Source organism: Macaca nemestrina, chromosome 18, assembly GCF_043159975.1.
Source record: "Macaca nemestrina isolate mMacNem1 chromosome 18, mMacNem.hap1, whole genome shotgun sequence".
Taxonomy (NCBI): Eukaryota; Metazoa; Chordata; class Mammalia; order Primates; family Cercopithecidae; genus Macaca; species Macaca nemestrina.
The window spans coordinates 4,684,174-4,710,601 of record NC_092142.1 but is presented as its reverse complement, the minus strand read 5'-3'; the positions used below and the strand labels follow the sequence as shown (position 1 = coordinate 4,710,601).

The window sequence follows — 26,428 nt, the reverse complement described above, 5'->3', positions numbered from 1 at the left end:
TCAGGGAGGTAAAATAATTTGCCCTAAGTCACACAGCTTGTAAATGGCCAGACCAGCATTGGAACCCAAGGGGACGGATGTCTGAAACACACCCAGGAGTCCCCAGGTGGGATGACCTTGACCAAGACAGACCCTTTACCCCGTGCCTCAGTTTCATCCCAAATAGCTGCCTGAAGGCAGCCTAAAACCAGGGCACAGAGCAAGGATGTAGCTGAGTCTTTATGACATCTGTTCTCCTGGGAGATGCTTTTGTTGTCTGGGAAGCACTTGTCACCTCTCCAGGCTCTGGAGCAGGTACAAGTGGCTTCGGGGAGGAAGGGCGGGAGCCGGGAAGAGGCTGCTTCTGGTGGCTTGGGGAGAGAGGGAGTGGGTGGGGGGCCCGGGCTGGCTGAGTGCTTTGGAGCATAACAAAGGCAGTGTCAGCCAGTCAGCTATGTCCGCTGCTAGCAACCGTGCAGGCAGCATCCCCCGCCGTCCCTCTGAGCCTGGAGAGACTGAAACACACACAGCCAGCACACCTGCTGCCCAGGTGAGGGGTAGAAGGCCTGGGGGTTGCCAGTCTGGGCTCTGCCGCGAGAAAGTGACTTTTCTGCAGTGGGAAGCGGGGAGGAAGTGCTTGCACCCTCCTGCAAAGCTGTCTATGCCTCTGGATCCACGGTGCTGAGGCCTGAGGGCTCTCATGGGTACGGGCCTGGTGAGTCATCTAGAATTTGCCCCTTCCCCAGCCTGGTGCAGCCTCTAGTCTCCGCCTTTAGGCTCTGATGTAAACTGAGACTGGGTCAGGAGTGGGACCCATCCTCCGTGTTTGAGGAGCTGGGCTATTACATGAGCCCCTACCTCAGGTTGCTAGTGAGTCAAAGGTCCTGGTGGGACCAGACCAAAATGGAACCTACTATCGGGCCCATTTTGAGAGGGGTGACACAGGTTAAGAGTACATGCACACACAGCTCTAAAGTAGCAGAGATGGCATTCAAGTCCAAAACCTTTGACTCCAGGACGGGCACAGTGGCTCACACCTGTAATTTCAGCACTTTGGGAGGCCGAGGTGGAAGGATCTCCTAAACCCAGGAGTTCAAGACCAGCATGGGCAACATAGTAAGACCTTATCTCTGTTAGCTGGGCATGATGGCACACAGCTGTGGTCCCAGCTACTCCGGAGGCTGAAGCAAGAGAATTGCTTGAACCTGGGAGGCAAATGTTGCAGTGAGCGGACAGAGCAAGATTCCATCTCAAAACAAACAATCAAAAACACTAGTCTTACCCAGTGAGGTGGCTCACGCCTGTAATCCCAGCACTTTAGGAGGCCGCGGCGGGCGGACCACCTGAGGTCAGGAGTTCCAGACCAGCCTGGCCAATATGGTGAAACCCCTTCTCTACTAAAAATACAAAAATTTGCTGGGCATGATGGCAGGTGCCTGTAATTCCAGCTACTTGGGAGACTGAGGCAGGAGAATCCCTTGAACCTGGGAGGTAGAAGTTGCAGTAAGCCGAGACCGTGCTATTGCACTCCAGCCTGGGAAACAAGAGTGGAACTCGGTCCCCAAAAGCAAAAAAAACACTAGTCTCAAGCCACAACCATGTCTCCAACCTCCCCAGCCAGGTTTCTCAAAACAGTGGGCTACATGAGGTCACCCACTCCTGCCGAACTCCAGGCGGGCTTCCTCATCCCTTGCTCTATCCTAAACTGTTCCTTAAGTGACACTTCACTTCCTGTCATCCTCCAAGCTGAGACCCCACCAGCGGCTGACTTTTCCTTTGTGGTTCCACCCACTTCCTAAATCCCTCTAGGGGCTGGGCACAGTGGCTCACTCCTGTAATCCCAGCACTTTGGGAGGCCAAGGCATGTGGATCACGAGGTCAGGAAATCGAGACCATGGTGAAACCCAGTCTCTACTAAAAATAAAAAAAAAATTAGCCGGGCGTGGTGGCGGGCGCCTGTAGTCCCAGCTACTGGGGAGGCTAAGGCAGGAGAATGGCGTGAACCCGGGAGGCGGAGCTTGCAGTGAGCCGAGATCACGCCACTGCACTCCAGCCTGAGCGACAGAGCGAGACTCTGCCTCAAAAAAAAAAAAAAGAAAGAAATCCCTCTAGGGTCCTGCCTCTCTGCCTGTAACCCCTAAAACCAAATACTCCTGAAAGTTTTGTGCTGGGAACCCCTTTCCTTGACACTTTAACTCAGTAGAAGAGGCAAAAGTGAGGGGAACCCCGATCTCTGAGTTCCCCACATATTTATTATTATTATTATTATTTTTGAGATGGAATTTTGCTGTTTTTGCCCAATCTGGAATGCAATGGTGTGATCTCAGCTCACTGCAACCTCCACCTCCCGGGTTCAAGTGATTCTCCCACCCTAGCCTCCCGAGTAGCTGGGACCACAGGCACCCATCACCATACCAAACTAATTTTGTATTTTTAGTTGAGACGGGATTTCACCGTGTTGCCCAGGCTGGTCTCGAACTCCTCAGGTGATCCGCCCTTGGCTTCCCAAAGTACTGGGATTGCAGGTGTGAGCCACTGTGCCCGGCTCAGAGTTCCCCATATTTATACTTGGCCTCCAGGGCACACTGGCCTCCATTTTTAGGGACTTACTTGGTATCTGCCCTTGGGTAACCCACTGGAGCTTTCCAAATGGACTCTGATTGGAGGGGAATCTGGTTACACCTGTCACCCTAGGATGGACCAGCAGGGCCCGTCTTGAGGCTGCACTGGAGGATAGAGGAAAAAGGGGCATATTTAAGAGTCCCACTGAGTAGCCAGGTTTCTCTGCCGGAAATTCCTGCCTTGTTTTCCTTTCCCCAGTAAAACTAGGAGAGCTGCCTCATTTTCCCGAACCCTGAGCCCTTAGCCCCTGCCCCCACCCCTGTTGGTTGTAGCACCCAGGCTTTCGGCCTCGGGGTTGCGTTGCACCATCCCCTTCCCCCAACCCAGGCAAGTTCGCTTCTGCTTCTATCCGTCTCCCTTGCCCAGCCCTCGTTAGCAGGCTCTGACACTTCTCAGCATCTTGTGCACTTTGCAGAGAACTGACATGTGAGCTGTGCCCAGGGACATCTGCTGAATGGGCGGGTCCCCTGCCGGACCAGCCCATCTGTCCCTCACTCAGTGTTCCTTCTGAGCTGAAGCTGCCCAGCATCCCCCATCTGTGTGAGTGTTCACACAGCACTGGCCAAAACCCTGTCGAGAATCACGTGATTCAGATCCTGGTTTTGCCCCTGTCAGCTTTAGGACAAGACAGATTTCTTTTTCTTTTTATCTCCTGAGATAGGCCTCACTCTATCGCCCAGGCTGGAGTGCAGTGCTGCGATCTCGGCTCCCTGCAGCCTCAGCCTTCGGGGCTCTAGCAATCCTCCCACCTCAGCCTCCCAAGTAGCTAGGATTATAGGTGCACACCACCATGCTCAGCTATTTTTTTACTTTTATATTTAGTAAAGACAGGGTCTCACTGTGTTTCCCAGGCTGGTCTCAAATTCCTGGCCCCAAGTGATCCTCCCGCCTTGACCTCCCAAAGTGCTGGGATTACAGGCATGAGCCACCACGCCTAGCTACCCAACAGATTTCTTTCTTTTTTTTTTTTTTGAGACAGAGTCTCACTCTGTCGCCCAGGCTGGAGTGCAATGGCGCCATCTCCGCTCACTGCAAGCTCCGCCTCCTCCCAGGTTAATGCCATTCTCCTGCCTCAGCCTCCCTAGAAGCTGGGACTACAGGCGCCCGCCACCATGCCCGGCTAATTTTTTTTTTTTTTTTTTTTGCATTTTCAGTAGGGACGGGGTTTCACCGTGTTCGCCAGGATGGTCTCGATCTCCTGACCTCGTGATCCGCGGGCCTCGGCCTCCCAAAGTTCTGGGATTACAGGCGTGAGCCACCGCGCCCGGCCCCCAACAGATTTCTTGAGGTGAGTTTTGGTTTCCTGGCATGGTATTGGCTACGCAACCTCATCTGTAATGTCCTTGGCAAACAGTATAACTTGTTTTGTATTACTGTGTTTAATCCTCAAAATCACCCTACCAAGTAGATTGTCACAATCAGGCCTGTTTTGTGGATGATGAGAGGCAGGCTTGGAGAAGTCACGTGGTTCATCCAAGAATGCAAAGCTGCAAAGTAGTGGAGGTGGGGTTCAAGTCCTGTCGGTTTCACCACTGAGCGCCTCGCCATTCCCTGCCATCCTCTCTTGATTGTGATACTTCTTTTTTTTTTTTTTTTTGAGATGGAGTCTCACTCTGTCTCCCAGGCGGGAGTGCAATGGTGCGATCGCGGTTCACTGCAACCTCCACCTCCCAGGTTCAAGTGATTCTCCTGCCTCAGCCTCTGGAGTAGCTGGGACTACAGGTGCCCGCCACCACACCCGGCTACTATTTTTGTATTTTTTTAGTAGAGACAGGGTTTCACCATGTTAGCCAGGATGGTCTCGATCTCCTGACCTCGTGATCCGCCCACCTCGGCCTCCCAAAGTCCTGGGATTACAGTCGTGAGCCATCGCACCTGACTTTTAGGCCAGCTAGTTTTAAGGTGCTCCTCTGAGTAGGGAGAACTGGGGGTCATGCAGGGGGGTGCCTCAGTGAATCTGGACAGAGTGTGGTGCTGTTGGGAGCCTGCAGCCCCTTTCAAACAGTCTGGTTCCTTGAAAGGTTAAATGTGGAGGCCGGCCACGGTGGCTCAGGCTTGTAATCCCAGCCAAGGCAGGCGGATCACTTGAGGTCAGGAGTTGGAGACCAGCCTGAACAACAGGGCGAAACCCTGCCTCGATGAAAAAAAAAAAAAAAAAAAAAAAAAAAAGAGGCTGGGTGCTGTGGCTCAAGCCTGTAATCCCAGCACTTTGGGAGGCCGAGACGGGCAGATCCCGAGATCAGGAGATTGAGACCATCCTGGCTAACATGGTGAAACCCCGTCTCTACTAAAAAATACAAAAAACTAGCCGGGCAAGGTGGCGGCGCGTGTAGTCCACCTACTCAGGAGGCTGAGGCAGGAGAATGGCATAAACCCAGGAGGCGGAGCTTGTAGTGAGCTGAGATCCGGCCACTGCACTCCAGCCTGGGCGACAGAGTGAGACTCCGTCTCAAAAAAAAAAAAAACTAGCCGGGCGCAGTGGCGGGCGCCTGTAGTCCCAGCTACTTGGGAGGCTGAGGCAGGAGAATGGCGTAAACCCGGGAGGTGGAGCTTGCAGTGAACTGAGATCCGGCCACTGCACTCCAGCCTGGGTGACAGAGCGAGACTCCATCTCAAAAAAAAAAAAAAAAAAACAATTAGCTGGGTGTGGTAGTGGGAGCCTGTAGTCCCAGCTACTCAGGAGGCTGAGGCAGGGGGATCCTTTGAATCTGGGAAGCGGAGGTTGCAGTGAGCTGAAATCAGGCTACTGCACTCCAGTCAGGGCGACAGAGTGAGACTGCATCTCAAAAACAACAAAAAAGTTAAACATGGGGTGACCATATGACGCAGCAGTGCCCCTCCTAGGTATATACCGTGTATATCCAAGAGGAATAGAAACATATCTGCACAGAAATTTGCATGGGAATGTTCAGAGCAGCATTATTCGTAAGAGCCAAAAAGTGGAAACAACTCATGTATCCGTCACCTGATGGACGGATAAATCAACCGTGATGTCTCCAAACAGCAGATTATGATTCAGCCATAAAAAGGAATGAAGCGGCCGGGCGTGGTGGCTCACGCCTGTAATCCCAGCACTTTGGGAGGCCAGGCCAGCAGATCACGAGGTCAGAAGATTGAGACCATCCTGGCCAATAAGAACGGTGAAACCTTGTCTCTAAAAAAATTAGCCAGGCGTGATGGCACATGCCTCTAGACCCAGCTACTTGGGAGACTGAGGCAGGAGAACTGCTTGAACCCGGGAGGCGGAGGCCACGGCACTCCAACCTGGGTGACAGAGCGAGACTCCATCTCAAAAAAAAAAATGGGAACGAAGCACCAATACATACTACAACATGGATAACCCTTGAAAGCATTATGCCCAGTGACAAACCAGACACACAGGACTGCGTATTGTGTTTCTGTTCATATGAAATTTCCAGAATAAGCAAATCCATAGAGACAGGAAGTAGATTAAGGGCTGGAGGCAGTGGCTCACAGCTACAGGCACGAGCAGTTTGGAAAGCTGGGGCAGGAGGATCACTTGAGACCAGGAGTTCAAGACCAGCCTGAGCAACAGAGTGAGACCCCGTATCTAAAAATAAAATAAAATTAGCTGAGTGTGGTGGCGCCCACCTGTAGTCCCAGCTCCTCTGGAGACTGAGAGGGGAGGATAGCTTGACCCTAAGAGGTAGAGGCTACAGTGAGCAATGATCAAACCACTGAACTCCAGCCTGGGCAACACAGTGAGACCCTGTCTCTAAAAATAAATAAATTAAAAAGATAAAAGAGAGTAGCTTAGGGGTTGCCTGGGGTTGGGAGTGGTGACCCAGCATTGGGGAATGACGCTAAATGGAGTTTCTTTTTGGGGTAATGAAAATATTCCAAAATTGGTCAGGCGCAGTGGCTCTTGCCTGTAATCCAAGCACTTTTGGGAGGCCAAGGCAGGTGGATCACTTGCTGTCAGGGGTTTGAGACCAGCCTGGCTAACACGGTGAAACCCCGTCTCTACTAAAAGTACAAAAAATTAGCCGGGCATGGTGGTGCTCACCTATAGTCCCAGCTACTTGGGAGGCTGAGGCGGGAGAATCGCTTGAATCCAGGAGACAGAGCTTGCAGTGAGCTGAGATCGTGCCCCTGCACTCCAGCCTGGGTGACAGAGTGAGACTCCGTCTCAAAAAAAAAACAAAAAGAAAGTATTCCAAAATTGTGGTTATGGATGCACAAATCTGTGAATATTTAAAAACAACTGAATCATCTACTGTGGGGTAATTGTAAAGTGGTGTAAAGGGGTGAATTATATGGATTATATCTCACTAAAGGTCTTTTTTTTCTTTTTTTTTTTTTTTTTGAGATGGAGTCTCGCTCTGTCATCCAGGCTGGAGTGCAGTGGCGCGATCTTGGCTCACTGCAAGCTCCACCTCCAGGTTCATGCCATTCTCCTGCCTCAGCCTCCCAAGTCGCTGGGACTACAGGCGCCCGCCACCACGCCTGGCTAATTTTTTGTATTTTTAGTAGAGATGGGGTTTCACCGTGTTAGCCAGTATGGTCTCAATCTCCTGACCTCGTGATCCACCCGCCTCAGCCTCCCAAAGTGTTGGGATTACAGGCATGAGCCACCACACCCAGCCTCACTAAAGGTCTTATAAAAAAAAATTAGCCAGATTCCCGGCTTCAGTGACAAAAGAAGGCAGGAGAAGAGGACCCAAGAACTTTCTGACTGGAGAAAATATTTTTGGGTTATATTTCTTTAATTCTGGTGAAACGATTACAGAAGTGATGGGATAGAGGAGATTTCTTTAAAAATATATATTTTTTAATTTAGTAGAGATGGGATCTTGCTATTGCCTAGGCTGGTCTTGAACTCCCGGACTCAAGCAATCCTCCTGCCTGGGCCTCCCAGAGCTCGGGGATTACAGGTGTGCACACCCACGACCACCCGATAGAGGAGGTTTCTATTCATCCTTCAGGTCTCAGGTTATAAGTTACCCCAAGAGAAGCCTCCCCCACCCCATAACTCTCCCTCTGTCACTTTGTCACATATCTGAGCCCTTGTTTCTTCCTTTTTTTGAAACGAAGTCTTGTTCCGTTGCCAGGCTGGAGTGCAGTGGCGTGATCTCGACTCACTACAATCGCCGCCTCTTGGGTTCAAGCGATTCTCCTGCCTCAGCCTCCAGAGTAGCTGGGATTACAGGCGCACACCACCACACCCAGCTAATTTTTGTGTTTTTAGTAGAGATGGGGTTTCACCATGTTGGCCAGGGTGGTCTCCATCTTCTGACCTCGTGATCTGCCAGCCTCAGCCTCCCAAAATGCTGGGATTACAGGCATGAGCCACTGCGCCCGGCCTGTTTCTTCCTTTTATAGCCCTTCCCACACTTGGAATTCTTTTCTGCCTCTGGACCTGATTTTGTTTGGCTCTTGCCCAGCTGAGTTCCATGAGGTTAGGGGCTTGTGTGTATCTTGTCTGCCACATAATAGGTGCTCAGTGCACACCTGTTGAATGGATGGACCATAGATATATTGATAACAGCTGTGAGCGGTTGGGAGCGAGTGAGCAGAGCAGGGCTGCTCAGGGTGTCTCCAGCCCCAGTGGCTTTCTCTCTCTCTGTTCCAGTTCCAGGAGAAAGTCTCTGGAAAGGAAGCCCGAAGTCGGGTCTGGCTGGGAAGAGGTGGGGGCTGGGGCGGGTGCGGGTGCTGGGGCCGGGAGGAAGTCTGCAGCCAGGCTGCTGAGGGTGTGGCGTCTGTGTGTGCACCTTTGGAATGTGGCTGATTCACTCTGAGGGGAGCCATATGCTGCCGCCACCGCCTCAGATCTGACATCTGGAGGCTGAATTCCAGGAGGAGAGAGACAGATTCCTGCAAGCAGATGCCAACTTTGAAGGTCAAAGGGAGCAATGGAACTGCTTTAGGAGGGGGTGAGAGGGTCCAACACTCCATCCCGGGGCTGGGAGGGAGGTGAGGCCCCCTCCCCAGACTTGCCCTAGCCCCTGATCTACCAGAGCCTCTATGGGGACAGCTGGTGGGGCCAGGCAGAGAGCATGAGCTCAGCCTTCAGACCTGGATTCAAAGACCAGTTCCTGGGCCAGGCACAGTGGCCCATGCCTGTAATCCCAGCACTTTTGGAAGCTGAGGTGGGAGGATCACTTGAACCTAGAAGTTTGAGACCAGTCTGGGCAACATAGTGAGACCCCATCTCTACAAAGAAATAGAAAAATTAGCCAGGTGTGGTGGTGGGGGCCTGTAGTCCCAGCTACTCCTGAGGCAGGAGGATTGCTTGAGCCTAGGAGGTAGAGGCTGCAGCGAGCCAAGATTGCACCACTGCACTCCAGCCTGGGTGACAGCGCGAGACCCCATCTCATAAATAAAAAATAAATAAATAAATAAATAACAGACCAGTTCCTTGACAGCTCGTGTAACTGGAGAGGCCGAGGGTCTAGCTGGGTCCAGTGCTCACAGGAACACTGGCTTGCATCTCCTGGCCAAGTTTCCTCCATGTTTGCTTTGCTCTCGGGCCAGCGCTTCCTGAGAGGCCCTGTCACAGGCCCATGAACCTCTAGCTTGTGTCCCCCACGGATTCCGCAGAATCCTACGCTTGCCTCTCTTTGGCCGGAGCTGGGTCCCAGCCTAGCCCTGTAGCGATCACCGTACTCCTGATGGGACGGGCCTGGGTCAGGAGCCTGCCCAGCACAGGGCTGATACCCCTGTAGCCCCATGGAGCAAATGGAAATGAGGGGCGCTGTCCCTTAAAAGAACCACACCGGCCGGGCGAGGTGGCTCATGCTTGGAATCCCAGCACTTTGGGAGGCCGAGGTGGGAGGATTGATTGATCCCAGGAGTTGGAGACCAGCCTGGGCAACAGAGCGAGACTCCGTCTCAAAAAAATTTTTTTTTCTTTTTTTTTTTTTTTTTTTTGAGACGGAGTCTCACGCTGTTGCCCAGGCTGGAGTGCAGTGGCGCGATCTCGGCTCACTGCAAGCTCCGCCTCCCGGGTTCCCGCCATTCTCCTGCCTCAGCCTCCTGAGTAGCTGGGACTACAGGCGCCCGCCACCGCGCCCGGCTAATTTTTTGTATTTTTAGTAGAGACGGGGTTTCACTGTGGTCTCGATCTCCTGACCTTGTGATCCGCCTGCCTCGGCCTCCCAAAGTGCTGGGATTACAGGCTTGAGCCACCGCGCCCGGCCAAAAAAATTTTTTTGTGTGTGTGTAGACGGGGTCTCACTGTGTTGCCCAGGCTGGAGCACAGTGGCATCATCTTGGCTCACTGCAAGCTCCACCTCCTGGGTTCATGCCATTCTCCTGCCTCAGCCTCCTGAGTAGCTGGGACTACAGGCGCCTGCCACCATGCCCAGCTAATTTTTTTGTATTTTCAAAAAATTTTTTAAAAATTAGATGAGCATAGTGGTGTGCACCTGTAGTCCCAGCTACTTGGGAAACTGAGGCAGGAAGATGGCTTTAACCCAGGAGGTTAAGGCTTCAGTGAGCCTTGATCGCACCACTGCATTCCAGCCTGGTCGACAGAGCAAGACCCTATCTCAAAAACAAAACAAAAAAACATAAATACAAGAGCGACCCCCCAGCTCTGCTAAGCTGCCTCCACCGTGCTGGCTCCAGGCCCTGTACTCAGCTTCATGGGCTTTGATGTCGCCAGGTGTCCCTTTGGTTGAGTCTCTCCCTTAAGCTCTCAAAAGCTCATTTTCTTCATCTCTGAAATCTCCAAGCTTCTTTTCAGGATTGGATGAGACAATCCTGGCAAATCCCTTGGCACAGGCCTGGCCCCGAGGAGGCAGATGATAGCTCACGTCTAGTTCCTTTCTCATCTTGACATCTAGGTTCTCTGTGATCTGCCTGTGAGCTCGAAGGATGGTGTGCATGTGTGTGTGCATGTGTGTGCGTGGGTGTGCATGTGTGTGCGTGGGTGTGCATGTGTGTGTCCATGTGTGTGCGTGGGTGTGCATGTGTGTGCATGTATGTGCATGTGTGTGTGCGTGGGTGTGCATGTGTGTGCGTGTGTGTGCGTGGGTGTGCATGAGTGTGTCTGCACGCAGCAGCAGCCTGCTTTCTGTTCTCCGAGGAGTTTTGTATTTGATTTGTCCAGAGGCTTGGGGGCTCCACGGGAGAGATGGTGGAGACAGGAGGAGCAGGAAGGGGGTGAGGGGAGAAGCCTGGTCCCAGCTGGGGCTGCAGCTGGGGGCCCGCAGGCTCTGGCCTGCCCTGGGAGGCCCTCCCTGGACCTGCAGCTGCATCTGGGGCTGGAGGAGGGGCCAGGTGTCCTCCCGCTCCAGGAGCTGCTGCCTGTGCCCCTCCCGTGACTCATGAGGACTGTGTCTGGTTGATTCACATTGGAGGGTCCCTGAATGAGCTCTGTCCATTAGAGGACCTGTATTCTTGTTCCTGGAACCTGGGAGTGGGTCAGAAGGGGAAGGGTCCTGGCCAGGCATGGTGACTCACCCCTGTAATCCCAGCACTTTGGGAAGCTGAGGCAGGCAGATCACCTGAGGTTAGAAGTTCGAGATCAACCTGGCCAACATGGTGAAACCCCGTCTCTACTAAAAGTACAAAAATTAGCTGGGCGTGGTGGTGGCACATGCCTGTAGTCCTAGATACTTGGGAGGCTGAGGCAGGAGAGTCGCTTGAACCCAGGAGGCAGAAGTTGCAGTGCGCTGAGATCACGCCATTGCACTCCAGCTGCAGTCTGGGTGACAGAGCGAGATAGAAAGAGAGAGAGAGAGAGAGAGAGAGAAAGAAAAGAAGAAGAGGAGGAGGAGGAGGTAAAAGAAAGAAGGGAGGGGAGAAGAGGGGAGGGGAGGGGAGGGAAGGGTAGGGTAGGGTCCTGCCAGGTCTGGGCTAGGAGACCAAGTTCCCAGAGCCAGAGCCTCCAGGACACCTCCAGAGAATCTTGGAACCTCTGGGAGAACAGAGAGAGGCCAGCAATGGGATTTTTGCTGCTGTCTGTGAACCAGCAAAGTAAAGCAGCTCCTGGAATTAGCTCGGGGTAGAGGGAACATTAGAACCTATGTACCACCCCCTGCACTCCATGACCTCCACTCCTGTGCCCAGTGTGACTCCTGCCTGCCCATCCCCTTCACACCACTGAGTCCTCCCAATCTCTGCTCAAACCGTACCTCCTTGGAGAAGTCCTTCTAGACCGGCCACTAGAGGCCTTGGTTGTTGGCATCTTGACAGCAGTGGGTTCAGAGCCTGTTTGGAGCTTCATGGGGACACTGCCTCTGTTGACACGGTGATTGGTGATTCCTCTTTGCATACACCTGCCTGGTCCCTCACCCATGTCCTGTGTGCACCGAGAACTCCCTGAGTCAGTGCTTTAGGCTCTGCCAAGGCCACACTCTGCCTGTTCATCGAAACACTTTCATTTTACAGCAGACTCCCTGAAGATGGACACAGTCCTGAGAGCTGCATTTTATGAGCTTTTACTAAGTGCTTTTTAAACAATTGAGCTATAGGACCAGGCATGGTGCCTCACGCCTGTCATCCCAGCATTTTAGGGGGCGAGGTGCGAGGATGGCTTGAGTCCAGGAGTTGGAGACCAGTCTGGGCAACATAGTGAGACCCTGTCTCAAAAAATAAAATAAAATCGGCTGGACATGGTGGCTCACGCCTGTAATCCCAGCACCTTGGGAGGCTGAGGTGGGTAGACCACAAGGTCAGGAGATCGAGACCATCCTGGCTAACATGGTAACTTGTCTCTACTAAAAAAGTTAGCCGGGCGTGATGGCACGCGCATGTAGTTCTAGCCACTTGGGAGGCTGAGGCAGGAGAATCGCTTGATCCCGGGAGGCAGAGGTTGCAGTGAGCTGAGATTGCGCCACTGCATTCCAGCCTGGGCGACTGAGTGAGACTCCATCTCAAAAAAAGATTAAAAAATAAAATCAAGATATAATTCACATGCCATAAAATTCACCTCTTTAAAGTGTACAATCAGTGGTTTTTAGTGTATTCAGAGTCATGCAACCATCACCAACATCTAATTCTAGAACATTTTCACCATCCCAAAAAGAAACCCTATACTCAAGAAGCAGCCACTCCCCATTCCTCTTTCCTCCCAGGTCCTGGCAACACACCAGCCTACTTTCTGCCTCTATGGATTTCCCTATTGTGGGCATTTCAAATAAAGTTGTGGTCTCTTGTGATTGGCTTTTCACTTAATGTTTCAAGGTTCGTCCATATTGTAGCATAGATCAGCACCCTGGTCCTTTTTTTGAGACAGAGTCTCGCTCTGTCGCTCAGGCTGGAGTGCAATGGTGAAATATCTGCTCACTGCAACCTCTGCCTCCCGAATTCAAGCGATACTGTGCCTCAGCCTCTGGAGGAGCTGGGATGACAGGCATGGACCACCACGCCCAGCTAATTTTTGTATTTTTAGTAGAGATGGGGTTTCGTCATGTTGGCCAGGCTGGTCTTAAACTCCTGGCCTCAAGTGATCTGCCTGCCTCAGTCTCCCAAAGTGCTGGGATTACAGGGCGGCATGAGCCACCACACCCAGCTATCTATCTATCTATCTATCTATCTATCTATCTATCTATCTATCTATCTATCTATCTATCTATCTATTTTTGAGCCAGAGTCTCGCTCTGTCCCCCAGGCTGAAGTGCAGTGGTACAATCTTGTCTCACTGCAACCTCCATCTCCTGGGTTCAAGTGATTCTCCTGCCTCAGTCTCCCGAGTAGCTGGATTACAGGCACCCGCCACCACCCCTGGCTAATTTTTGTATTTTGAGTAGAGATGGGGTTTCACCATGTTGCCCAGGCTGCTCTCCAACTCCTGGCCTCAAGCAATCCTCCTGCCTCGGCTTCCCAAAGTGCTGTGATTACAGGCGTGAGTCACCGTGCCCAGTTTTTTTTTGTTTTTGTTTTTGTTTTTTTGAGACAGAGTCTTGCTCTGTCACCCAGGTTGGAGTGCGGTGGAGTGATCTCGGCTCACTGCAACCTCTGCCTCCCGGGTTCAAGCGATTCTTCTGCCTCAGCCTCCCAAGTAGCTGGGACTACAGGCATGCATCACCACGCCCAGCTAATTTTTGTATTTTTAGTAGAGACAGGTTTTCACTATATTGGCCGGGCTGGTGTCGAACTCCTTACCCGAGGTGATCCAAATGCCTTGGCCTCCCAAAGTGCTGGGATTACAGGTGTGAACCACTGCACCCAGCCTATTTTTTTTAAAAAAGGAGTGTGGATAAGTCACTCGCACTGTGCCTGGTACCTCCCACCTCTCTGGTTGGTGCTTATGCATCCCTGAGGTGCCTGTGCAAAGGCAGGCGGACGCCCACGCCCATAGAGGGGCAGGAGCCCTGCAACATTCCCTGCCCCCAAGCAGCAGGAGGCTCATTTATCCACTTATCAGGGAAGCTTCCTGTGCCTCAGTTTTCCCAAGATGGGGAAGAGTGAAGTCAAGGCCAGGCCTCTGCAGTTTAGACCCCCTGAGGGATCTCCCTGTCCTCCTTGGTTCTCCAGGCCCCACTCTGCCACTGCCCCATCTCCCCACCTAGAGCTTCCTGCAGAGCCAGGCAGAGCCGGGTACCTTCTCTGCTGGTTGCCTGGGCACCTGTGCCCCTTCCCTAGATCTGCAGCAGGGAACTGCTGCCGGTGACCTAAGGGCTTGGACACTGGCCATGACCATGAACACCACCCCCTACCCTGCGTGGGTGCCATAGCCCAGCCCGAGGCTGAAGGGCCAGCTGTACGGCGGGGCCGTGGAAGGGAGGACCAGGCAGCCTCCTGTGACTCCTGCCAGGGAAACCCTCTGTGCTCACTGCTGCTCAGCCTTTCCCAGCCCTGCCCCTCTCGTCCTGCTTCTCACATTTCAGCTTCTGAGTTACTGGCACCACTGTCTGTTGCTGCTGCTGCTGCTGCTGCTGCTGCTGCTGCTGCTGCTGAAGCCGGCACCAGCCAGACGTTAACCCCTGATGTGCTGGTGGCCGCGGCTGCACAGCAGGAAAGGGGCACCAGGGGCTCAAGCTCTGGTGGGCTTGAGGGAGGAGAGAGCAATCCCAGAGCCGGTCCCCTTGCTGCACTCTGCAATGCTTATTGGGCTTGCTTCTTCCCTGTGTGTACAGACTAGAAGCCAAAACCCTTTCTGACCCCTACGAGTTGCTCCTTCCTCTGACCATCTGGCTCTGACCATCAGCCCACAGGATGGGGCTACATGTCACCTGGTAGCTACCTCATCGTTTCATGCATGGCCATGTTTTCTCCCTCCGTATGTCTTGTCATGCCCAGTGGGACTCTCCTCTTGCACCTGGCCTTACCTGGTCAGGGCTGGGCTACTAGGACCAGGTAAGCTCTTGAGTTTTGAGGCCAATAGGTTCTCCAGGGCAGCTGCTGGAGAATCTGGAGGAGCCTGAAAGAAGTGCAGGCCTTGGCAGTGGCTGGCTATGATAGGCTTGGCCAAGCCCCTTGGGCATGATCATAGGACTCAGGGCGCCGTGGTGAGGATGAGTGCAGGCGGGGCATGGTGGCTCACACCTGTAATCTCAGCGCTTGGGGAGGCCGAGGCAGCCAGATCACCTGAGGTCAGGACTTCAAGACCAGCCTGGCCAACATGGTTAAACCCCGTCTCTACAAAAATACAAAAATTAGCAGGGCGTGGTGGTGGGTGCCTATAAACCCAGCTACTTGGGAGGCTGAGGTGGGAGAATTGCTTGAGCCTGGAAGGTGGAAGTTGCAGTGAGCCAAGATTGCACCATTGCACTCCAACCTGGGTGACAGAGCGAGACTCCATCAGAAAGAAAAGATGGAGGGAGGGAGGGAGGGAGGGAGGGAGGGAGGGAGGAAGGAAAGAAGGAAGGAGGGAAGGAAGGAAGGAAGGAACGAACTAGGAGTGCAAGGAAAGCTCCCACAGCAGCACTGGCCTGCACTGGCGATGATCCATGGCTCCTACATCCTGGACCCACACTGGGGCTCAGAGCCTGCCCCTCCCCAGGGAGAGCTGGCCCCTGTTTCCCGGCTGCCTCTCCCACCTGGAAACTCACCCAGCTTTGGTTTTCATGAGAGCAGGCCTCCAACCCTCCTCTGGCCTGGTCAGCCCCAGCCTTCCCTTTTCGTCTCAAGTGGAACTTGACATTCCACCTTCTGTCCCCAACTTCTGTCCACTCCATGTGAAGAGAGCCAGTTACCCAGAGGGACACTGGAGATGTCACCTCCCAGGTGTCCTCGTCCTACATCCCTCTGCTTCCTGCCTTTCTCCTGATCCCCAAATGCAACTTCCTGGTTTCTTTCTTTTTTCTTTTTTTTTTTTTGAGATGGAGTCTCGCTTTGTCACAGAGGCTGGAGTGCAGTGGTGCAATCCCGGCTCACTGCGACCTCCGCCTCCCGGGGTTCAAGGGATTCTCCTGCCTCAGCCTCCTGAGTAATTGGGACTACAGGAGTGTGCCACCACGCCAGGCTAATTTTTGTATTTCTAGTAGAGACGGGGTTTCACCATGTTGGCCAGGTTGGTCTCATACTCCTGACTTCAGGTGATCCTCCCTCTTCTGCCTCCCAAGTTGCTGGGATTACAGGTGCGACGGAGCCAATTTTTTTTTTTTTTTTTAAGTAGAGAAAGGATGAGGCCGAGACAGGCGGATCACGAGGTCAGGAGATCGAGACCATCCTGGCTAACACAGTGAGACAGGGTTTCACCATGTTGGCCAGGCTGGTCTCAAAGTCCTGCACTCAAGTGATCTGCCCACCTCAGCCTCCCAAAGTGCTGAGATTACAAGTGTGATCCACCACTCACGGCTGTTTTTTTTTTTCAAGAGTCTCACTTGGTTGCCCTGGCTGGAGTGCAGTGACATGATCATGGTTCACTGCAGCCTCAACCTCTTGGCCTCAAATGATCCTACCTCCTCAGCCTCCCAAGTAGCTGGGCCAGGTGAACCACCAACACATCCAGTTAAGTTTTAAACTTTGGAGAGATGGAGTCTTGCTATGTTGTCCAGGCTGGTCTCAAACTCCCAGGCTCAAGTGATCCTCCTACCTCAGTCTCCCTAAGTGCTGGGGTTACAAGTGTGAGCCACGGCCCCTAGCTCCCCTTGATTTCTTGTGGGCCTCCTTTGACCCTCCACTCTCTCTGGCCACACTGCCTTGGTTCCTTGGCTGGCTCACCTACCCTTCCTTCTTTCCTTCCTTCCTTCCTTCCTTCCTTCCTTCCTTCCTTCCTTCCTTCCTTCCTTCCTTCCTCCCTTCCTTCCTTCCTTCCTTCCTTCCTTCCTTCCTTCCTTCCTTCCTTCCTTCCTTCCTTTCTCTCTCCCTCTCTTTCTTTCATATTTCTTTTTTTTTTTTTTTGATGTAGTCTCACTCTGTTGGCTAGGCTGCAGTGCAGTGGCATGATCTCGACTCACTGCAATCTCTGCCTCCTGGGTTCAATCGACTCTTCTTCCTCAGCCTTCTGAGTAGCTAGGATTACAGTGGTATGCCACCATGCCCAGCTAATTTTTGTATTTGTAGTAGAGACAGGGTTTCACTATGTTGGCCAGGCTGATCTCGAACTCCTGACCTCAGGTGATCCACCTGCCTTGGCCTCCCAAATGCTGGGATTACAGGTGTGAGCCACCATGCCTGGCCTGATTTACTCTCATTTTCTGTTAACCAGAGGCCTCATGGTGAGAAGGCCACAGGCAGGGTGTCAGGGGTCTTAGGTCTGGTCTCATGGTTATAGCTAATTCTTAGAGGGTCTTCAGAAGTGTCCATCCTCTATGTCAACAGGCCCCAGGTTCTTCCTCTGCTTGATGAAATTATTATAACTGCCCCATGGCCTCACAATCAATGAATGAAGCAGTTTGATGGCCATCTCTGTCTAAAGCAGAAACAGTCCAGGCAGCATGGCTGTGAATTGAGTGTTTCTAAAGGGAGTACACTCTGTTGGAGGCCTGGGCACCGGGTTCCCCCTTGCTGACACTGAGAAGCAGAGAGGCACTTCCCTAGGGGAAAAGTCCCTAAAGGGAGCTGAAATCCCCCATGGAGTGTGGGAGGAGGAAGAGAAATTGAGGGCTGAAAAGGACAGGGCAGGTGAGCTGATGGAGGGCAGACAGAGAGGCAGAGGGAGAGGGCTGGCAGGAGCCCATAGCTGGGACTAGAAAGAGAGGGTGCAGGGGACTCCAGCCACTTCAAATAGGGTTGCAGCCAGCCCCGTTTTTGTGTGTGTGTTTGTGTGTTTGTTTGTTTGTTTGTTTTTGAGACAAGGTCTCCCTCTGTCACCAAGGCTGGAGTGCAGTGGTGCAATCATGACTCACTCCAACCTCAACATCCTGGGATCAAGTGATCCTCTCACCTCAGTGTCCTAAGTAGCTGGGACCACAGCATGCGCCACCAGGCCCAGCTAATTTTTTTTTTTTTTTTTTTTGAGACAGAGTTTTGCTCTTTTTGCCCAGGCTGGAGTGCAATGGCGTGATCTCGGCTCACCGCAACCTCCGCCTCCCTGGTTCAAGCAATTCTCCTGCCTCACCCTCCCGAGTAGCTGGGATTACAGGCATGTGCCACCACCCCGGCTAATTTTGTATTTTTAGTAGAGACAGGGTTTCTCCATGTTGGTCAGGCTGGTCTTGAACTCCCGACCTCAGGTGATCCACCTGCCTCGGCCTCCCAAAGTGCTGGGATTACAAGCGTGAGCCACTGCACCCGGCTTTTTTTTTTTTTTTTTTTTTGAGACAGTTTTACTCTTGTTGCCTAAGTTGGAGTGCAATAGTGCGATCTCAGCTGACTGCAACCTCCACCTCCTGGGTTCAAGCAATTCTCCTGCCTCAGCCTCTGAGTAGCTAGGACTATAGGCGCGCGCCACCAAGCCCAGCTAATTTTTTGTAGTAAAAACGGGGTTTTACCATGTTAGCCAGGCTGGTCTGGAACTCCTGACCTCAGGTGATCCGCCCGCTTTGCCCTCCCAAAGTGCTGAGATTACAGGTGTGAACCACCAAGCAGGCCTTTTTATGTGTTTGTGTGTGTGTGTTTTTTTTTTTTTAGATGAAGTTTCTCTCTGTTCCCCAGGCTGGAGTGCAGTGGCATGATCTCAGCTCACTGCAGGCTCTGCCTCCTAGGCTCAAGCAATTCTCGTGCCTCAGCCTCCTGAGGAGCTGGAAATACAGGTGCACACCACCATGCCCAACAAATTTTTGTATTTTTAGTAGAGATGGAGTTTTTCCATGTTGGCCAGGCTGGTCTCAAACTCGTGACCTCAAGTGATCTGCCTACCTCGGCCTCCCAAAGTGCTGGGATTACAGGAGTGAGCCACTGTGCCCAGCCAATTAAAAAAAAAAATTTTTTTTTTTTTTTTTTTGAGACAGAATTTCACTCTTGTTGCCCAGGCTGGAGTGCAATGGCATGATCTCAACTCCCTGCAACCTCTGCCTCCTGGTTTCAAGCGATTCTCCTGCCTTTGTCTCCCAAATAACTGGAATTACAGGCATGCGCCACCACGCCCAGCTAATTTTGTATTTTTAGTAGAGACGGTGTTTCACCATATTGGTCAGGCTGGTGTCAAACTCCGGACCTCAGGTGATCCACCCTCCCAAAGTGTTGGGATTACAGGCATGAGCCACCACACCCGGCCTTAAACATTTTTGTAGAGATGGGGGCTTGCTACGTTGCCCAGGCTGGTCTTGAACTCGTAGGCTTAAGTGATCCTCCTACCTCAGCCTTATGAGTAGCTGGGACTACAAGTGCACACCATCACGCCTATATATATATATATATGTATATATATTTTGTTTGTTTGTTTTTTGGTGACATGGAGTCTCAGTCTGTTGTCCAGGCTATGCTGTAGTGGCACGATCTTGGCTTACTGCAACCTCTGCCTCCCGGGTTCAAGCAATCCTCCTACCTCAGCCTCCTACTTCAGTCCCAGTAGCTGAGACTACAGGCGCCCGCCACCACACCTGGCTAAGTTTTTTGTTTGTATTTTTAGTAGAGACAGGGTTTCACCATATTGGCCAGGCCGGTCTCGAGCTCCTAACCTCGTGATCTGCCTGCTTTGGCCTCCCAAAGTGTTAGGATTACAGGCGTGAGCCACTGCACCCAGCCCACACCTAGCTAATTTTCTTTTTAGTTTCTTTAATTTTTAATTAATTATTTAGACATGGAGTCTCCCTGTCGCCCAGGCTGGAGTACAGTGGCAGGATCTCAGCTCACTGCAACCTCCACCTCCCGGGTTCAAGTGATTCTCCTGCCTCGGCCTCCTGAGTAGCTGGGATTACAGGTGCCCACCACCACTCCCAGCAAATTTTTGTATTTTTAGTAGAAGTGGGGTTTCACCATGTTGAGCAGGCTGGCCTTGAACTTCCGACCTCAAATGATCCACCTGCCTCGGCGTCCCAAAGTGCTGGGATTACAGGCATGAGCCACAGCACCCAGCTAATTTTTTTCAAAGATGAAATCTTGCCATGTTGCCCAGTCTGGTTTGGAACTCCTGAGCTCAAATGATGCTCCCGTCTCGCCTCCCAGAGGGCTGGGATCACAGGGGTGAGCCACCAGGAACCAGGTGCATTTTCAGGGCTTACTCATGGCCAAGGTGAATCAGATCCGGCTGAGGACGAGGCAGGCATCACAGGTCTCCCTAGACAAGCCAGGCACCCTAGGGATCTGCAGGGCCTCTGGGGTGTGGGGGGCCCAGTCAGCCCCTTCACCCCAACACCGGCCCGGGGCTCCCCCACCGTGTTTCCGCTCGGCATCCACAAAGCAGCGCGTGTGCCGAACGCCCCCTACTGGTTGGGGAAGCGCCAACCCTATGAGCCCAGAGATCTCCCCCTGACTTGGGGAGAGGAGGGCCAGAGGACCGGAATGGGCCTTGCTCCAGACCCCAACAGGGGCATCTGACCCCCGTTCCGCCTTCCTGGGAGCATCCAGGATCCTTTCCCAGGCAGGGACTTTTTGGTTCTCATCCCGGCTCCAACGACTGGTATCCCTGCCCCTGCAGGCTATAGTTCCCCATAGGCACGAGAGCATACCAGGGCCAGAAAGTTCAGTGGGTGCATCCCCCTGCTCCTAGCAAATTTCTGTAGAGGAAAAAGCCTCGTTAAGACTGAGGACATAGATTCCTGCCTGGGTTCCATCTCCCATTCTCTGTATGTTCTCAGGAAATTCTCCTCCCTTACTCTATCCTCCCTTCACACCCCCCATCTAGGGCAGCAGAATTTTCCTGTGACCCGCAATACCCTTCAACCTGCTGTAACCCCCTCTCAATGAGTGTGGGCAAAACCTACAAATATATCACTTCTGTGGTTAGGATGTATGACACGGTGAGGTTGATCTTGAGATAGATTATCAATGATTCTGACCTAATCACACGCACCCTTAAAAAGCAGAGTTGGCCGGGCGCGGTGGCTCACACCTGTAATCCCAGCACCTTGGGAAGCCGAGGCTGGAAGTTCGCTTGAGCCCATGAGTTTGAGACCAGCCTGGACAACATAGGAAGACCCTATCTCTACAAAAATTAAGAAAGTTAGGCCGGGTTCAGTGGCTCACGCCGGTAATCCCAGCACTTTGGGAAGCTGAGGCGGGCGGATCATGAGGTCAGGAGATCAAGATCATCCTGGCTAACTCAGTGAAACCCTGTCTCTACTAAAAAAATACAAAAAATTAGCCGGGCGTGGTGGCAGGCGCCTGTAGTCCCAGCTACTCGGGAGGCTGAGGCAGGAGAATGGTGTGATCCCTGGAGGCGGAGCTTGCAGTGAGCCGAGATCGTGCCACTGCGCTCCAGCCTGGGTGACAGAGCAAGACTCCGTCTTAAAAAAAAAAAAAAAAAAGGCCGGGCGCGGTGGCTCAAGCCTGTAATCCCAGCACTTTGGGAGGCCGAGACGGGCGGATCACGAGGTCAGGAGATCGAGACCATCCTGGCTAACACAGTGAAACCCCGTCTCTATTAAGAAATACAAAAAAAAAACTAGCCGGGCGAGGTGGCGGGCGCCTGTAGTCCCAGCTACTCGGGAGGCTGAGGCCGGAGAATGGCGTAAACCCGGGAGGCGGAGCTTGCAGTGAGCTGAGATCCGGCCACTGCACTCCAGCCTGGGTGACAGAGCGAGACTCCGTCTCAAAAAAAAAAAAAAAAAAAAAAGGAAAAAGAAAGTTAACACATGTAGGCCGGGCATGGTGGCTCACACCTGTAATCCCAGCACTTTGGGAGGCCGAGGCAGGCGGATCACCTGAGGTTGGGAGTTCGAGACCAGCCTGACTAATATGGAGAAACCCCTTCTCTACTAAAAATACAAAATTAACCGGCTGTAGGCTGGGCGCTGTGGCTCACACCTGTAATCCCAACACTTTGGGAGGCTGAGGTGCGCAGATCACCTGAGGTCAGGAGTTCAAGACCAGCCTGGCCAACATAGTAAAACCTGTCTCTACTAAAAAGTACAAAAAACTAACCGGCCTTGGTGGTGGGTGCCTATAATCCCAGCTACTTGGGAGGCTGAGGCAGGAGAATCACTTGAATCAGGGAGGCGGAGATTGCAGTGAGCCGAGATTGCGCCACTGCACTCCCGCCTGGGTGACAAGAGCGAAGCTTTGTCTCAAAAAATGAATAAATAAAAAGGCTGAGTAATATTAGGCCAGGCGCTGTGGCTCACACCTGTAATCCCAGCACTTTAGGAGGCTGAGGCAGATGGATCACGAGGTCAGGATATCGAGACCAGCCTGGCTAACCCAGTGAAATGCCGTCTCTACTAAAAATACAAAAAGTTAGCTGGGCATGGTGGCAGGCACCTGTGATCCCAGCTACTAGGGAGGCTGAAGCAGGAGAATCACTTGGACCCAGGCGGAGGTTGCAGTGAGCCGAGAACACACCATTGCACTCCAGCCTCTACCTACCAAAGTGTTGGGACTACAAGCGTGAACCACTACACCCGGCCTGAGCCCAGGAAGTTGACACTGCAGTGAGCCATGATTGCACCACTGCGATCAAACCCCACCTCCTGGAAAACAAAACAAAACAAAACAAAAAACCTAAGTGTAAAAATGAGAACAACCTATCCTCACCTCTGCAGCAGCCACCTTTGCCGACAGCGCTTCCTCCTGCCTGCAGTTCTTACGATTTCCCATCTCCAACCAGCAGCTCCCAACCGGCCTGGGCAGGGGTGGGGGGCAGGCTTTGTCCTGAGAAGTGCTGTGCATGGTCAGAGCAGCTGAGACTCCCGAGCCAGTAAGGAAAGAGCCAAGGGAAGGAGCCCTGAACCCGCTGCTATAAGGAATCCCCCATGCTTTCTGGGGCTTCCTGGACTTCTGGCCATCTTTAGGGTGGGTCAATAAAGTTGCTTCTTTTTTTTTTTTTTTTTTTTTTTTGAGACGGAGTCTCACGCTGTTGCCCAGGCTGGAGTGCAGTGGCGCGATCTCGGCTCACTGCAAGCTCCGCCTCCCGGGTTCCCGCCATTCTCCTGCCTCAGCCTCCTGAGTAGCTGGGACTACAGGCGCCCGCCACCGCGCCCGGCTAATTTTTTGTATTTTTAGTAGAGATGGGGTTTCACTGTGGTCTCGATCTCCTGACCTTGTGATCCGCCCGCCTCGGCCTCCCAAAGTGCTGGGATTACAGGCTTGAGCCACTGCGCCCGGCCTTTCTTTTTTTTTTTTTTTTTTAAGATGGAGTCTCGCTTTGTCACCCAGGCTGGAATGCAATGGCACGATCTTGGCTTGCTGCAACTTCTGCCTTCTGGGTTCAAACGATTCTCCTGCCTCAGCCTCCCAAGTAGCTGGGACTACAGGCGCGTGTCACCATACCTGGCTAATTTTTGTATTTTTATTAGAAACAGGGTTTCACCATATTGGCCAGGCTGGTCTCGAACTCCTGACCTCAGGTGATCCACCCACCTCAGCCTCCCAAAGTGCTGGGATTAAAGGCATGAGCCACCGTGCCCAGCCAAAGTGGCTTTGTTTTTTTGTTTTTAAGAGTCGTAGTCTCTGGCTGGGTGCAGTGGCTCAGGCCTGTAATTCCAGCACTTTGGGAGGCCGAGGCAGGAGGATTGCTTGAGCTCAGGAGTTCTAGACCAGCCTGGGCAACAAAGTCAGACTCCCATCTCTACAAAAATTAGCTGGGTTCAGTGGCACATGCCTGTAGTCCTAGCCAATAGGGAGGCTGAAGTAGGAGAACTGCTTGAGCTCAAGTGGTTGAGGCTGCAGTGAGCTGTGTTCACACCACTGCACTCTAGCTTGGGTATAAGAGCGAGTCCATATTAAAAAAAAAAAAAAAGAGAGTGGGAGACTTGCTCTACTGGCCAGGCTCCAGGAGTGGCACGATTATGGCTCACCACAACCTCGAATCCCTGGCCTTAAGCAATCCTCCCGCCTTGACCTCCCAAAGTGTTAGGATTATAGGCCTGAGCCACCAACTGTGGCTGAAGCTGCATTTTTTTTTTTTTTTTTTTTTGAGACTGAGTCTCACTCTCTAGCCCAGGCTGGAGTGCAGCAGCCTTGGCTCACTGCAACCTCCACATCCCAGGTTCAAGTGATTCTCCTGCCTCAGCCTCCTGAATAGCTGGGATTACAGGTGCCCACCACCATGCTGGGCTAATTTTTGTATTTTTAGTAGAGATGGGGTTTCTCCACGTTGGTCAGGCTGGTCTTGAACTCCTGACCTCAGGTGATCTACCTGCCTCGGCTTCCCAAAGTGTTGGCATTACAGGCGTGAGCCACTGTGCCTGGCCTAACGATGATTTTTAATAATGGCTTTATTGAGAGATAATTCACATACTATACAATTCAGCCATTAAAGTGTACATTTAAGTGGTTTTTTAATGTATTCCCAGAGTTGTGCAACCATCACCACAATCAATTTTAGAACATTTTCAGTACCCCAGAGAGAAATCCCACACCTGTTAGCAGTCACTCCCCATTCCCCATCCCCCAGCCCCAGCCAACCACTAGGTTTACTTTCTGTCTTTAAAGATTTCCCTGTTCTGGACACTTCATAAAATGGAATTTCGCAATATGTGTGGCCTTTTGTGTCTGGTTTCTTTCACTTAGCAGAAAGCTTTCAAGGTCCATCCATGCTGTAGCATGTATCAGTGCTTCATTCCTTTTTACGGTTGAATAGTATTCCATTGTGCACATAGTCTTCTTTTTTTTTTTTTTTTTTTTTTGAGGCGGAGTTTCGCTCTGTTGTCAGGCTGGAGTGCAGTGGCGCGATCTCAGCTCACTGCAACCTCCACCTCCCAGGATCAAGTGATTCTCCTGCCTCAACCTTCCAAGTAACTGGGACTACAGGCACGTGCCACCACACCCAGCTAATTATTTTTGTATTTGTAGTAGAGATAGGGTTTTACCATGTTGGCCAGGTTGGTCTCCATCTCTTGACCTCACGATCCGCCAGCCTTGGCCTCCCAACATGTTGAGATTACAGGCATGAGCCACCACGCCCAGCCACAGACCACATTTTATGTATCTATTCAATAATGCCTTTTTTTTTTTTTTTTTTTTTTTTTTGAGACAGAGTCTCGCTCTGTCACCCAGGCTGGGGTGCAGTGGCGTGATCTCAGCTCACTGCAAGCTCCGCCTCCGGGGTCCACGCCATTCTCTGGCCTCGGCCTCCTGAGTAGCTGGGACTACGGGCACCTGCCACCACACCCAGCTAATTTTTTGTATTTTTTAGTAGAGACAGGGTTTCACCATGTTAGCCAGGATGGTCTGACCTTGTGATCCACCTGCCTCGGCCTCCCGAAGTGCTGGGATTATAGGCGTGAGCCCCCGCGCCTGGGTTGCATTTATTTGTTTTTTCTTTTTTTGAGATGGAGTCTCACTCTGTCACCCAGGCTGGAGTGCAGCGGCGCCATCTCGGCTCACTGAAACCTCCACCTCCCAGGTTCAATCAATTCTCCTGCCTCAGCCTCTCGAGTAACTGGGATTACAGGTGTGTGCCACCATGCCCAACTAACTTTTGTATTTTTAGTAGAGATGAGGTTTCACCAGTTGGCCAGGCTGGTCTCGAACTGCTGACCTCAGGTGATCTACCTGCCTCAGCCTCCCAAAGTGCTGGGATTACAGGCGTGAGCCACTGCACCTGGCCTGCGTGTTTTTTTTTCTTTTTAATTATTTTATTTTATCTTGTTTTGAAGTATTTCACTCTGTTGCCCAGGGTGGCTTTGCACTCCTGGATTCAGGGGATTTTTCTGCCTCAGCCTCTGGAGTAGCTGAAGTTACAGATGTGTGCCACCATACTCTGCTGATTACTTTCTTTACAGAGACCCACTGTTTATTTGTATTTATTTATTTATTTATTTATTTATTTATTTGGAACATGGTCTTGCTCTGTTGCTCAGGTTGATGTGCAGTGACATGATCACGACTCACCGCAGCCTTAACTCCCGGGCTCAAACAATCCTCCCGCCTCAGCCTCCTGAGTAGCTGGGACTTCAGATATAAACCACTGTGAGCAGCCAAGAGACCCACCTTTTACAGGGTAAGCGGTTTGTTTGCCAATTTTCACTGCCCCACCACGTGAGGGTGTTTGGAGTGGGGAGCAGCTTCACCCCGTGTGAACAGCAGAGCCCAGCGCACACTTGCTGCCTCCCACCTGCTGCCAGGTAGAGCTGGGAAGGGGAAAGGCTGAGCCCCACCTCCGACCTTCCCTGCATATCAGGAGATCTCGTCGTTCTCCAAGGTCAGCTCAGATGCCTCTGGCCACTGCCATCCATGGCAACTTGGTGCCAGGGATGACGGCAACCAACACTCATTGATGCCGTGACATGCCAGGCTTTCACCGGCTTTCCACAACAGCCCTGCCAGGGGGATGCTGTGTGGCTTCCATTTTGCAGACGAGAGAGTAGAGTCAGGTTAGTAGGGTTGGGTTACAGGCAGGACCTGGGTTCGGTGCCACACTTCGTGGCTGCTGGTGCTTTCTGGAAGTCTGTTGTCTGAAGAGCAGGGAGTGTGTGTAGACAGAGACGGG

General features: G+C 52.3%; 1 protein-coding gene across 5 annotated transcripts in view; it reads left to right on the top strand.

Moving 5' to 3' along the window:
• The window catches only part of LOC105467847 (transcription factor AP-4), a 67,190-nt gene that overhangs the window by 11,237 nt on the left and 29,525 nt on the right, over positions 1-26,428 (top strand). For 3 of the 5 annotated variants that reach the window (XM_071084043.1, XM_071084044.1, XM_071084041.1), the window contains exons 2-3: positions 3,756-3,889; positions 25,800-25,939. The gene's annotated coding sequence lies outside the window, so the exon portion shown is untranslated. Of the gene's footprint in view, positions 1-402; positions 695-3,755; positions 3,890-25,370; positions 25,391-25,799; positions 25,940-26,428 lie in introns of those variants that run through there. The other 2 variants (XM_071084042.1, XM_071084045.1) reach the window with 2 other exon arrangements.